Below are 14,617 nucleotides of genomic sequence, written 5' to 3' on the forward strand. Positions count from 1 at the left end.
AAACGCGTTTGTAAATATTTGTCGCCGGGAAACGATGGATCTTCGACGCCGGTGAATCAATATCTCAACAAACAAGCTCGCGGAACGATCATCTATAACGCTGCATGTTTCAATTACATAGATGAAACGTGGTATTTCGAGTTTTACACTTTGCGACCTATACTGTTTTCCCATTTTGAGTTCGGAGTTTCTACGTTTAATTGCAATTTAATGTAATACTTTTGTAGTATACAGTTGCTTCATTTAATTGTAATTTAATGTAATACTTTTCTGATTCTGAATGTGCAGTTTGACGAGTTGCAAATGTGAACGTTTCGAGTTTAACACTTTGCAACTTGTAGTGTTCTCAATTTTGAAGTTCAAAGTTTCTTCATGCAATTACAATTTAATGTAATACTTTCCTGATTCTGAATTTATAGTTGACGTGTTGCAAATGTGAACGTTTCGAATTTAACACTTTGCAACTTGTAGTGTTGTCAAATTTGAGTTCAAAGTCTCTTCATGCAATTGCAATTCAGTATACCTTTCTGATTCTAAGTTTGTAAGTTAACGAGTTGCAAATGTGAACACTTCGAGTTTAACACAATCAAATTTTCAGTTTAAACTTCCCTCATTCAGTTGCAATTTAATAAAATTGTCTAATTCTAAATTCGAGATATAACCAGTTGCAAATATTAAGAAGCTTCGCTAAATACTTGGTAGACAATTGACACAAGAATGATCGAAGATTAGTACCTAAACTGCTCACCAAGGTACCAAGTCACTACTTGCTTTGATACACTAAAATTATAAAGTATAATATCAATATTCCAATCGAATATCCATTTCAACTGAAACATCGAAATAAAATAGCTTCATTCCTCAACTCCCTCGCTTCAAGAGAAATTACACGTAGTTTCAAAAACGTCCTCCGTACTCCCACAGAAAATCTCAAATAATTCCAATGAAAAAAGCTCTCGAGTGCAAAAGGTTAACTAGCCCTTGAAGCCCTGAAGACTCTCTCAGTTAAGTGACTAAACAGAATCAGAACGATATCCCAAGTCGTCAGAGCGAGTCAATTTGTCGTTTACAAGGGGAACGCGAAAAACCATCGGGTGGAAGCATAAAGGATTAAGTTTCTAGTTAACCGAGCGGCGGTTTAAAACTTGCGTACGACTCCGCTTTGTGAGGGGACGAGGCGTTTGGCCCGGGTCCAATTCAAACCTCGCTCCGTCGTTTAACTTTCGAAAAGCTGTGCCATCCCCGCCGAGCCGGGCAAGAACGATTGAAGGCGCGGCTCCCGCGCGATCCTTCTGGCATCCGGCCCCCTTACACGCGACAAGAAATACGGGCGCCCGCTAATTGTTAGAATAATGAAGAAAGTTCCCGGTCGCCTCCCGAGAGCAAGCCCCGACCCGTTGTTCAGTTATTCCATCGATGTGTACAGGGAGGCGCACCTGTTCGCCTCGTTACTCCATTGGCTTCGTTGTCGTCGTTATCGCGCCGGTAATCCTTTGGAACTCTGTTTTGTAGTGCGCCAAGAATTTTGTCCTTTGCGATAAATACGGACCAGCGTGTGTTTTGCGACCCTTTGCCGACCGGCACTCTCTCCGGCGCGAGTTGCATTAACGAGCCTGCCGGGCTGAGATGCTAATCTCGAACCGGCTGAAAGAAAGGGCAGCCCGTTTGATCGAGACTGGCAATTTCCGCTTTCAGGAATTAGGAATCGCTGGTTGTAAGTTAACTTATCATTTGGTCGGAGGTTCGTAGCTTATTACGATGGTTTTGTCAGTTCTGGGTGTGTGGGGCGTTTAAGTTTGTTGTTTCGAGCCACAAGCTATATCTGAATAACGGATGACGATAGAGTTGTAGTGTGTAGGACCTTTTTCATTTAGAATCACTTGGAGGCATGATAGAATGATTATTGGTTAGGTTTGGAGTGGGTCCAAAAAAGATTCTCTTGGCCACAAGCTATAGGTAGCTAACCAGTTGAGATAGACCTATAGTGTGTAAGACCTTTCTGACTCGGATTAACCTGGAGGCATGCAGGAAGTACTTTCTAATTAGTTTTCTGTTACATCAGCTAACCCTCAGGACACTCTCTCTCCCGTTGCTAGCCGTGTAGTCGAAGATCTGGTTAACGTTCCCCTCGAAAGAGTGCTCGCATTATTCAAAGCAGTGATATAACGCAAGAAAGGTGCATCGGGAATTCGAGTCACGGTCTAAAAGTCCGCGTAACGAGCGAATTTATCATTACACCTCGCCCCCGCGTATCGTGGTCGTATATCATCCTCCCGGAGTCCATCCTCGGGACCATTGTTCAGCGACGAAGGTCCGCGACACTCGTAAAACTTAAGGGCTCAGACGCAACGGGGAACGTGGGCTTGAAGATGATGCCCCGGCATCGTAAAACGACGTTCACCGCCTCGAAATACATATTTCCGGCCGTGTAATCCCTCAAACGCGAAATACTCGGTTTGCCGGCGCAGTGTAGATTGCAAGATACGTTTCGCCGGTGAAAGAGGTTTTCCCCATGAAACATTTCGCGGTCTGAATGTGCCCAACGAATTCAAACCGTCGCATTTTTAAGAAGCCGCGAGACTTTGTGAGGCTTGCGTAAGATTTTCCGCGATTTAGGGAGGTAAGACGTATTCGTTCGCAGGAAAACGGAATAGCTAGCTTGGGATTTTAATTTATGGACTTTTCAAGAGAGATACACAGGTTATTCTATTCTATGGAGCGTCCTTTCGCTTTGAACGTCCACAACTCAAGCTCCGGGTTTGTTAACTCTTTTAACTTGTAATTGAAGTCGCTTATGGAAGCCGCTTCATTTAGATTTCACTATGCGAGATGATCATGCCCGACTACGTTTGTTTCTCCTTTTTTTCAATTAAATCTTGCTGCGTTTCGCTACGTTCACTCAATTTCTGGCCACGGTTTCCTGTAATCCTGTGTCAGAGCGAAATATTCAACGTCATTGCTATGCATTACCCACTTCTGTTATTATCATGGGTAATATACTCGCAATATCTGTAAACAGTGTTTTAGAATTGTCAAGTGGTCTTGAATAAATCACTGAAGCATTGAATTTGAAGGACGTTAATCCTTTGCACTCGAAAGGTGACTCTCAGTCACCACTTCATTTCACACAGTAAAAATATTAAGTATTACATATAATATGAAGCTTTATGTACTGCATCAATATGTGGAATATTCGAATAAAATAACCTTCCTCCTTAATTTACGTCTGTTTTCTCATTAATTAGTTTCAAAGGACACCGTTTGTATCTCATCGGAGAATGTTGAATATCTCTAGTGGAACATTTTTCAATGCAAAGGGTTAATATTGAACTGAAGATTGAAGAGTATTTAGAAATGTCTAGTCTTTCGCAGTTTTTTTCGTTATGGCTAACAGTTTGCTAGTGGCTTGTCGAGTTTCGAGCTCGAAACTTCGATTTCCATCGTTGTGTATACACGATGCCTACCTATAAACGGGTCTATGAATACCGCTCATAATCCTTTAGCTAGCCGATTAAATCCATGGGATTCGAATTTGTCGTCTGAGGGAGGCGTCCGGGGCTTTACCTTCGTAATTTACCATGTGGACGGGGCTCGACTGCCAATAGGTTGGAGAACGGCGGACAAACGATTGGAACGAATTATCGTTTCGTGCCTTGAAATATTCCTGTGGGATCCCGTGATAAGGAGAATTACTGCGGACTCGTTGATGTAATTAACTGGACGATGTAGGAATTCATTGGTTATTCCACGTGAAAAAGAAATACTGATTGTTATTTACAGTCGTTCATAGTAGAATTGGACAATCTATTTAATACATATTGAAAGCTACTTTCCATTGGTAAATAAAATATTGGAAATACTAGAATATTAAGTTCGATGGCTAAATGAAATATTATTTAATACAAAAATTTCAAAATAGGATTTGTTACTGGATAATATTATTTACAAAATCAATATTAGATTACTCTTATTTTCTACTATTACTTTCATTCCTAATGCTTCAAAATTCTTTGAATAATAAATATTGTACCAATATTTAAAATTATATTATTATAGTAATAACTAACATTAAATGAAATTATTACAGTAATAACTGACATTAAATGAAATTATTATACTAATAACTAACATTAAATGAAATTAGACTGCAAAATTTATATAAAAATAACACTTTAAAGTACCCTAACGATACAAATGCTTGAGCAGAACGAAATATTCAAGTGAAATTTAATGAAACTATTAAGAACACGAAGTGTACGCTTGCATTTAATAAACTCTGCGGAGGATATCGTGATTCTTGGTGGATTTCACTTGCAGCGGTACAAATCTTAAACGACAAGTGATCCCGCCGGAGAGCGTAGCCCGTGCAACCATTTTTCCTCATCATTCGTCGTTTCGCCTTCTTCTGCATCCGACTTTTTCTCCCGTTTCTGATACGTAAGCAAGCCCCCAGCTCCTGTCACTATCATGACGTGCCCTGCAGTACGTATACTCGTCCGAGACAGTTCCGTATTACGCACACCAGCGATCCTCAATCCGTTCGCGCAACAAAAATAAAAGGAAACTCGAGAAGAGGAGCTCAAGCTTCTCGGTTCAACCGCGAAAAGGAAAAATGAAGGAACTTCAAACGTCGCTCGACCGGCAGACAAGTTTGCGACACTAAACTACGGTTCATGGGAATTTCCGACTGCCTTTACAATGTAAAGAAAGCTTGCAAATTAAACCTTTGCAATCTAACATTGTAAAATTTCATATTTAATATTGAACTTTCTATAATGCGCTAACCCTTCGCGCTTCAGTTTTATTCACAGGTGTGCTTCTTTGTTAAGGTATTATTCAAATAAATTATTTTATTATATTATTTTCAATATTATTAATGAGAAAAATTTACACTGCTCTCTACAAACTATCTATTTTTTAAACTGCATTTCAAGTAAAATATCGTAACACAGAGTTATCGAGGAAAATTATAAAAGAAATTTAAAGTTCAAAGGGTTAATATGTGAAGCATTGAAATACAATAATTTTGTTCCTGGATTTATGTGTGATTTTTCATTAAGTTTGTTTCAGAAAATGTCTGCGTTTTATAAGAAAACGTTGAGTATTTCTGGTGAAACAGTTTTGGAGTGCAAAAGGTTAATTTTAGCGAACATTTGCATCGACCTCGCTGTATAATATAAATTACGAGTGTATCTTTGTAACAGATAGCTTTGCATATTCATTCTTTGGAAATCGAATTCTTTTCAAGACTAAAATCTATTGTTTTTGAATAGAATGGTATATTCAAAATATATCTGACGCGTTGTAGAAGAAATGGGAAGTAGGTTTAGGAAGACGTAATTGCAGCTAGCGATGGATGGTTTATTGCAGTTTTTAGAAGAGTTCATTCGGAATGTTACGTCGGTTTTGGAAGAGTTCGAACGGATATTTACTTCTTTTGAAACCTGTTGAAGCCGTGATGTTGACAGATTGAGAACCACTGCGCGGCCAGAACAAGATGGTTGAATGATGAAAGCTCCCGGCTACCATTTTGCATTACATTCCTCGGGCCGCCCGTATTATTGTTCGTGACAGTGAGAAATGGTTATTAGACGGATTATGGGAGTGCAAGTCGCCGATCGTGATATCGCGAAAGATGTGTAGCGATCGTTAACAGTTTAACGGTTCATTCTGCATTCTAGAAATTTCGAAAATTCGGTTTCTCTTGTTCCTTTCGAGAGCAATGTTTTTAAGAAATTGGAAGGAATTTGGAAAATTTGAAAAAGAAGTTGGAAAGAATAATTGAGAAACTTGAATATGTTAATTTAGAAAGATTACTAAGATAAACTAAAACATAACTAACTTTTCAAAGAAACTGAAAGGAATTTGACAAATTCGAAAGATCAGTTGCAAAGAATAATTGAAAAATTCGAATATATTTTTGAATATGATTTTTTAAAAAATAATCATTAAATTCATTTGAAATTTCATAAATACATTAAAGAAATACTTCTCCATCATTTGAACTATAACCAATATATTTACAAAACTTGAGTTTCAAAGCTTAACAAACTAACAATTCCCCAAAAACCCATAGCCCCATAAACTAGTTATCATTTCAAAAAATGTCCATACTCCCAACTAACCTCCATACTTCTTTATACTAACAACCTTCGCATTCCTCGCTTTCAACCCAACAATTTCAAACAAACTCTGAAAAATCAAAACCATAATCTCCCATCCCCGAAAAAATTCAAAAAACCACCGTAAACTCTCAGAAGACGCTTTGCTGCTAGAAATTGGAATTCCAGCAACAACAGTCGGAACCGCTCGAGGTAACGAGAACTAAAAGGCAATCTCGAATGGCTCGTCCGTGGGCGCAGGTGTGCGTGTCGGTGTATTTTTTTAAATTAATTATTTTTTCCGCTGTTCCGCAACACGGTCATGGGAAAAGGGTAGAGCCTGGCGGCCGCTCGTAAAGGTTTTGCGCGAAATGCACGTGCGTTCGATCGTAAAAACGCGGAAAAAGGGGGCGCAAAAGGGTCGAAGGTTCCGGGCTACGCCGCAGGGGGTCGAGGTCTCGCGTTCGATTCGTGACATGGAAATTTTAGGGCGTCGAAGGGATAGAGAGGAAAAAAAAAGAGGGAGATAGGGTTGTTGTTCTCCGCGGTGTTTTTTTATTTATTCGCCACTTGCGCTCGTCCCTTTTCGTTCACCTTTTATGGCCTTTTATACGATCCCCGGACAAGGGGAGGGATCGAGGCTTTCATTTCGGCCGGCCGTTCACCGTTACATGAATAATCGAACCTAACCTCAATCACGTGAATCGCGAGCTCGCTACTGAGATCGTTCGCGTGAAAAATAGATGAATCGGTAGATATCTTGTCCTCCATTCATTCCCGATGCTTTCAATTCGGTGACTAAGTGTGTTCTTTGTGTTTTCATGTTTATAGGTTATGTATGAGTCGTGGAAGTGAATTCGCCATTTTCTTTGGGGAAGCCATTTTGAGTGCGACGGTTTCGTCGCCATTTTGTCTTTCGGAGATGGGATATATTGATATCGATTGGAGTTTCGTTAATAGTTGATTCTGTTCGTTAATTGTTTACTTGACGTAGGATAATTGCAATTTATATGTTTCAGTTAGGAAAAAGTGAATGAAACGTGCTTTAATATATGAATAATTAAACCGTGGAAATGTTTGCACTCGTGTGAAACAAACTGCAATAAAATTTCACATTGCAGTGCGTCAGTTTTACTAGTTAAACGTATTCGTAAACGAAATTTAATTTAGCGCAACGTTCTTTAAACTTTTATACGCTACAAATATTATGGGGACCATCCAGTTACTAAAACAATTCAATTAATTTAATTGTGCAAACTGCAATTCTCTGGTTTCGTAAAAATACAAGAGACTTTCATTCGTGAAACGACCGAGCAATTAGAGTGACTGATTTCCAATTTTTATAAAAATTATAACAATACGTTTCTTGAGATTCGAATGGTCTAGTCTTCTATCTGTACAAATACATAAATTTAATTAAAACTCTTTACCAAACACACCTACATAGTTCAAACACTCGCGAAATAAACATTCTGATGTAGGTCAATTTAACCCGCCCGGTAATTTTAGTATTAAAAATTCTGTAATCCAGATGTAACGCGGCTTATTAACACTGTTCCTACCGAAGGTGTCAAAAGTTCTGAAATTTCACCTTAAAATTATTTTCCAACTTTAGCTGTAAACACTTATAAATTAACCCTTTGCACTCTAGAGGCGAGGAGAGAAGTTTGATATAACAAAATTATAAACTGTTACATATAATATTAAGTTTAATAATGCATCAATATGTGAAATACTTCTATAAAATATCTTCGTTTCTTAATTCACGTATGTTTTCTCATTACTTCGTTTCAAAGTGTCAAATGTTTCTAGCGAAAAGCTTCCGAGTGCAAAGTGTTAAAGTTTCAAAAAGTGTCTTGTGATACCTTCGCTAGAGATATCGTTGAAGTTAAATTTCATGGTCGTCATACGGAACATCCAATGGGAAAACTAAACGCGTGATATCCAAATGAGACTCCTGTAGATTTTCAAATATTCATTTTCTCATAGTGAGATCTCGGTGCATCCAAGTGCATCCAGGAACGCGGCGGATTACGCGGTAACGATCCAAGCCCCGTGCGTTTCCCATGAGTCAGGGGCGACTTAAGACGTCGTCTGTGCTGGTCTCGAGCCGATTAATCGGCTTTCCTGCGTATCGATCATCGATGACGTCGCGTTCGGAATAGACGGATTGCGTGATCGCATTTCTGCACGGAATACTTTTAAATAGATTCCCCTTTCGGGGTATTGATCGAGGATTCTGCGGCCCGGCTAACTATAACGCGCGGAAAAGGTCGGGGTACGCTATTGGCAGTCAGTGATCCCTTGTTTGTTCCGGGAAATTCAGAGTATTTAGGAATGGAGCGTCTAGAAGAGAAGTAGATCGAGACGTAAATTATTTAGACGCAAAGTGGATAAGGAAATAAAGTAGATAAACATAAGGTAGATAATGGTGCAAGATAAAATAAGCGAAATAGACAAGAAAATAAAATGTAGAAATGAAGAAATAGAGAATTTCAAAGTGAAATAATATTTCACTGAGAATTTTCATTCTCGTTAAGTAGTGAAACGTGTTTTATAAAAGATTACTTTTTGGATTTTATTCTTTCGAATAGAGCTATGTACTGTGAAACGAATGTTATAAATAAATATTCTGAAGAATGTAGATAATTTTTGAACACAGTAAATGCTGTGTAAGAGGAAATTTGTTTTTAGATTTTTTAGTTAAAGTAATATTTTATTAAATCTTTACTCGAGAGACGCCTTTCAGTTGCCATTTCATTTCACCGAACGAAATTATAAAATTTAGAGTTCAATATTACATTTTATATAATGTATTGATATTTCGTCATAAAATAATCAATATTGGTTGAGGAAAATATTCTCGAAGCGGTAATAGTGTAAGTATGGGAATATTGTTGTTTATAGTAGGATATAATGATTCAGGTAGACTATTCTAACGTACCTGTTGTCGGGGCGCAATTAATAGACTGGTAATTCCAGCGATAGTCAGACGAATCGATGGATCACGACGTAATCGCGTGTTACGAAACATACTGGTTTTACAATGGCTATAAAGTATTACGCATGACTTTACTGTCTAAATATGTGAGCGGCTTCGGTATTCACTTACGATTGGCAAATAGAATTCTTTAGATAGTGAACTGTTCCTATTTCCACTGATCTTGCTATCCCCGTAAGGAAAGATCTTAACCCTTCGAATATTTTTTTGTGTATTATCATGTATTTTTAGAAAAATACACAAAATGTAAAAGCTATAGTAACAAATTATTTCACTGAATCATTTTACTATTGCACGTTTATCTTGCCAAACATCGCAGCATTAGCATTATCTGTAATATAAAACTGTTCGCAGATAATCATCGCTTAATTCACTGAATCGTAATTATTCGATTAGACCAGGTGTCACCGATAACCCCCATGAAATTCAACGTGTTAACCCCTTGGCCTATGATTTCTTTCTGAACTCTGATCGATACAGCTACTTTGTCATTAACACTAAGTTTACGGAACGCGTCAAACCGACGCATATTGGATTTTAGAAATATTATTTTGTAAATATTTACGCCGATTTTGATTGATGCGATCACACTGACATGTACCCCAATTACCTACTATTAAATCTCCAGTTTCCACAATTTAAATAAACGAGCATCAATTCTTTTGGAAATAATAGAATGAAGTGTACAACAAATGCCCGTAAACCTAGTGTTAATAATTTATTGGAAAAAGAGAAAAATTCTAAACATATGTTACGCCTATATCTCCATTTAAGTATAATAGTTGATTACAGAAGAATAATATTTACTTTGAATTCGAATGAACCGAGTAATATATATGTTTGTTGAATCATGCAGAAAATCTTCATCACGAGTCTCACTCGTTGTTATGGGACAAGGGGTTAAGCACCGGTTCCACTTTCTCAAGCGATTGCTCAGTATCCAGACTCCTAATCCATCACGAAGAGCCAGTGGGGCTTGGGGGGTCGGAAAATATTTATTTCATGACCGACAGCGTCGAAATCGCCGAGCGACGCCAGGAATGGCAACCACGAAGTGTATGCCGACGCGGTTCCCACGAATTCCGGACACGTTCACGCGTCTCGGTCACATTGTCGGTCGACTTGCCACGATAATGACTCCGGTCCGGGGCAAAAGTGCACACCGTGGATCCTCGGCGTCTGCATTTCCACCCCCGCCGCCCTGCGCCCCGGCCGGCGTCCGCGGGAAATGGAAATCGGGCCAGCATCGATTACGATATCGTCGTGTCGCATGACAGAACGAGCGCGCCGCGGAACGGCCCACCCCCGCAGGGCACAATACGCTAATGCGACATATTGTTCAGCCCCGCAAAAATTGTCCCTCGTTACACGGCCGACAATGCCTGGCCGACGGACGAACCACCGTCCCGTGAGCTTCCATAGACAGGACAGCACGGTGGAAATTATAGGAGCCGTTCTGGATAGGGTCTGGTCCGAGGTGACGTTAAATTTCGTTGCTCGCGAGACGGATGCGATTAGGGACGTGACGAGGGCGAGTGATGATATTGTAAGATTAAGGGATGGAGATGTTTTACTTCAATTTCTGAAGAATTTTTGCGGTTACTGTTTCTGGTTCGTGCATCGTTTTGGGTGGTTTGTTTTGTGGGTTATGGAGATCTGGTAAGATAAGGGCAAGTTTGGGCGTTAAAGGTGGGTTTGAGGTTAAGACTGGGTAATTTCTGAAGTTGGGTCTAAGTTTGAGTGTTAGGATTCTTTATAGTTAGATGCAGATAATCTTCAAAGTTGGGTGTAGGCAATGTCTAAAGCTTGGTCTAGACAACGTTTAAAGTTGAGTCCAGGCAATGTCTACATCTAGGTCTAAGTTTAAGTGTAAAGATTCTTTATAATTAGGTGTAGGTGATCTTCAAAGTTAGGTCTACGCAATTTCAAAAGTTTGATCCAGGTAATGTTCAGATCTAGGTCTAGGTAATCAGTAAAGCTAGGTGTGAACCTAGGTCTAAAGAATCTACAAAGTTAGGTCTAGGCAATGTCTAAATTTAGGTCTAAGTAATCAGTAAAGCTCGGTCTAAACCTAGGTTTAAGGAATCTACAAAGTTAGCTCCTCACTGTCCAAATCTAAATCTAAGTAATCATTAAACCTCCATCCAAACCTAGGCCTAGAGCCTCAAAGTGAAGTTCATATCAATTCTACATCTAAGCATCACTTATCAGACTAACCTACAACAATCATAAAACAAAAAATGCTATCTCTTGTCACCAATTCCGTAACAGTCATATTTCCAATATCATATCCCCAACAGATACACCAGAAAAAGTACACAAAGATAGACGATCCTCTAAGCTCTAAACGTCTCCAAATATACTCTAGTACCTTGTAAGAAATTTAATTAACCGAAGACACATGTCCGACCCTCGACAAGCCATTTGCGTGGCGAGTGCTCAAAACTGGTCGCAAACTTCGCCATTACAGGTCGCCGTGTAGACAGGGGAATTCCGGCGCGGCCGGTCCACCATCTGAAGCCCGTCGCCCACTGGAAATCGACACTGTCGGGCGCGAATTGAGCGTAAATGAATTCGAAAGGCACTCGGGGCCCCGGCGTGTTTGCACTTGCACATTTCAACACGTAGTTCGAAATCGCTCCGAAAACGATTATTCGACTGCTAGGTAAATACCGGCGACGCGGCTCATCAGGACCCGAACTTATTTGTCTATGCAAATCGTCGATCAACCGGGGGCTGCCGCGGTTCTCTCCGCAGCCCCTCGTCGCCCCGTTGTTTCGTTTCAAGTATCCGGTCCGCAGTTGTTTTTCCTCTCTGACCAGCAGTGTCCTGCCATCTACTGCTTTGCCAGAGGTCCGCTTTGTCTCTTAGCTGGAGCTCGAAAAACACGACACGGTGTCCGCCTTTGTTATACGCTCTTTGAACGTCATCAACGTTTTCATTGTAATTTCGGGCAGCTTTCATTTTGTTACGGTATTACAGGCGATTTTTCTCGCGTTGGACGATACGGTTTACCCTTTGAGGACGAATGTCTTCGTTTTGGTGAATTTTCATATTTAGAATACGATAATGTGAAACAACAGTTAATCTGTTCGAGTAATATGAGATTAATGCGTAGTGTTCATTTTCTATGGTGGTTGAGATTTCAATGAACAATTTAACTTTCTTTGGGAAACATTTTCGACACTTTGAAAAATCCTCGTTAACCTTTTGAAGACGAATGTCTTCGTTTTGGTGAATTTTCATATTTAGAATACAGTATTGCGAAGAAACAGTTGATCTATTTAAGTAATAAGACATTAATGCATAGTTTTCGTTTTCCATAACATTTAATATTTCAGAGTACTATTTAACCTTTCTTTGCGGAAAGTTGTCGATACTTAAAAAATCCTCGAGAAATTGTTAAACCTTATAAATTGATGTTTATTTGATTATATACGAAATGTAGTAACAGAATACATAAAATCAATGTATCAACCTCGATTGGTCTATTTTTTTTAAGGTTTACAGAAACTCTGTATCAAGGATCTTAAAATTTGTCAATTAATTTAATTAGATCGTGTGTTAAGATTGAAATTGATCAGGTATGTATTTTTAAAATATCGTTTTTTTCGTAATATCAAGCCGGTGTGTTCTGATAACAAGCTTGTATGTTACTAGCTGGTAGCGTTAGGTTGCGCAGCACGCTCAAAAATGATTATGGAAGGAAACAAGTTGTTCATCGAGAACACACTTCGATTTTCCCGGGTTTTCCCCAATTACACGGGCCGGCTTGTGTTCCGGCGATGTTCACCGGGTCCACGAATATCTCATTATCACGGGACACGGTCGGCGTCCGCATTCCACGGGTTCGAAACTCGGAAAACCGGCGATTGCCGCGCAAGCAACAGCAAAAATTCGTTTGCTACGTGCAAGGAACGTGTTACATTGTAAAATATAACGGTATTACATTAAAACTGCGAAGAACAGTGAATTGTATATATTATACAATAGAACGAACGGGGAATTTAGCGGAAAGAGAATGTATTAGGCCGGACAATGGAAGGGAAGCATGAAAGACACGAGAAATATTGTAACTAAAGGGAAAAAATACTAAAAAATAAGTCATACAATGGAATCGACCAGGAACGCGGTAGAACGAGATTGTAGCAGGTCAGACAATGGACGGAAAGCATAAAGGATATGAAAAGTATTAAAAACGCGAGAGGAAAATTTTACGAGATGAATTGTAGAATGAAGTGGGTAAGAAGTTTATTGGGAAGAGAACGCAATCAAAGAAAATCCATGGAAAATATTAAATATAATGAAATATAATTCGAATTTTGTTTCTGAGGTAGCTCAAACTAAATTAATATAGAACGTTGTCTTCCCTCGAGCGTTCCTTCTAATTTCTATCAATTTTCGAATGAGGAAGCAACGTTATACTTCCCGAAGTCTGGCGAACAGCGAACGCGGTGCATCGTTTAAAGCGGATCGTGGTTCCCGCCTTTGTTCCGTTATTAATCATTTTCTCGGCGAAGGCGTTGAATGAAACGTCTCGCAAAACAATGGCGATCGTCGGAACGCCGGGGGATAAGTTGCTCTTCTTTTCATCGGAAACGTAATACTGCGAGAACGTTTCGATAACGGAGCACTCGCCTTTCATCGAACGGTTATCCGGCCGACGTTTAATTACTAGATGCGTGGGGAGCAATTTATTCTGTCGGTCTCAATGAGATTTGAGTTGGGTCGCAACTATGTGGATCCAGGTAGGTTGATACTGAGTTGGGTGGGTAGTAAATTATATGGATCATAAATTAGTTGGACCTTACGTTAGAATAATCCAAATTAGGTGGTTGCTAAGTTAGAATAATCCAAACTGGGTGGTTACTAAATTAGAATAATCCAAATTAGGTGGTTCCTAAGTTAGGCAAGTCCAAATTAGACGGTTTCTGAATTAGGTAGATTCAAAGTTAAATGAATTCTAAATTAGACGAGTCTTAGATTAGATGAATCATAAATTAGGTGAATCCTATGTTAAATAGGTCCTAAGTTAGATGAATCCAAATTAGATGGACCCTAACTTAGACACGTCCAAGTCAATTAAAACCAAATTAGTAGAGTCCTAAGTTAGAGGAATCCAAGTCAGATGGACTTTAAGTTATACAGGCCGAAGTTAATCAAAACAAAATTAGTAGAGTCCCAAGTTAAATAGATCCAAGTTAGATGGACCCTAACTCAAACAAGCCCAAATAAATCAAAATAAAATTAGCAGCATTCTAAGCTGAACAAAGGCAAATGAAACACTCAGTAAGTAGTAGTAACAGATGCAAGTTACACAACTTTAGCTTAGATACATGTTCAGCAACTAAACGTTCAAATTATCTAAATCCATGCTAGATAAAACCAAGGCAGATGAAATAATACACAAACCCCAGAGTCATCATCTTCCCCAGCGAATCCTTTTCAGCCAAGCCAGATGCACGTAAGAAAACGGTAGCCTTTCCCTTCAATTCGTCCTCGTTGCATAGTCATT

The 14,617-nt window shown here is 39.2% G+C and overlaps 2 protein-coding genes across 3 annotated transcripts in view; one reads left to right on the forward strand and one right to left on the reverse strand.

Moving 5' to 3' along the window:
* Positions 1 to 14,617, reverse strand: part of LOC143174274 (uncharacterized) — a 137,120-nt gene that overhangs the window by 81,101 nt on the left and 41,402 nt on the right. The window lies entirely within an intron of this gene.
* heph (polypyrimidine tract-binding protein 1 heph) overlaps positions 1 to 14,617 on the forward strand; it is a 517,180-nt gene that overhangs the window by 60,927 nt on the left and 441,636 nt on the right. The window lies entirely within an intron of this gene.

Source organism: Nomia melanderi, chromosome 2 (assembly GCF_051020985.1).
Source record: "Nomia melanderi isolate GNS246 chromosome 2, iyNomMela1, whole genome shotgun sequence".
NCBI lineage: Eukaryota > Metazoa > Arthropoda > Insecta > Hymenoptera > Halictidae > Nomia > Nomia melanderi.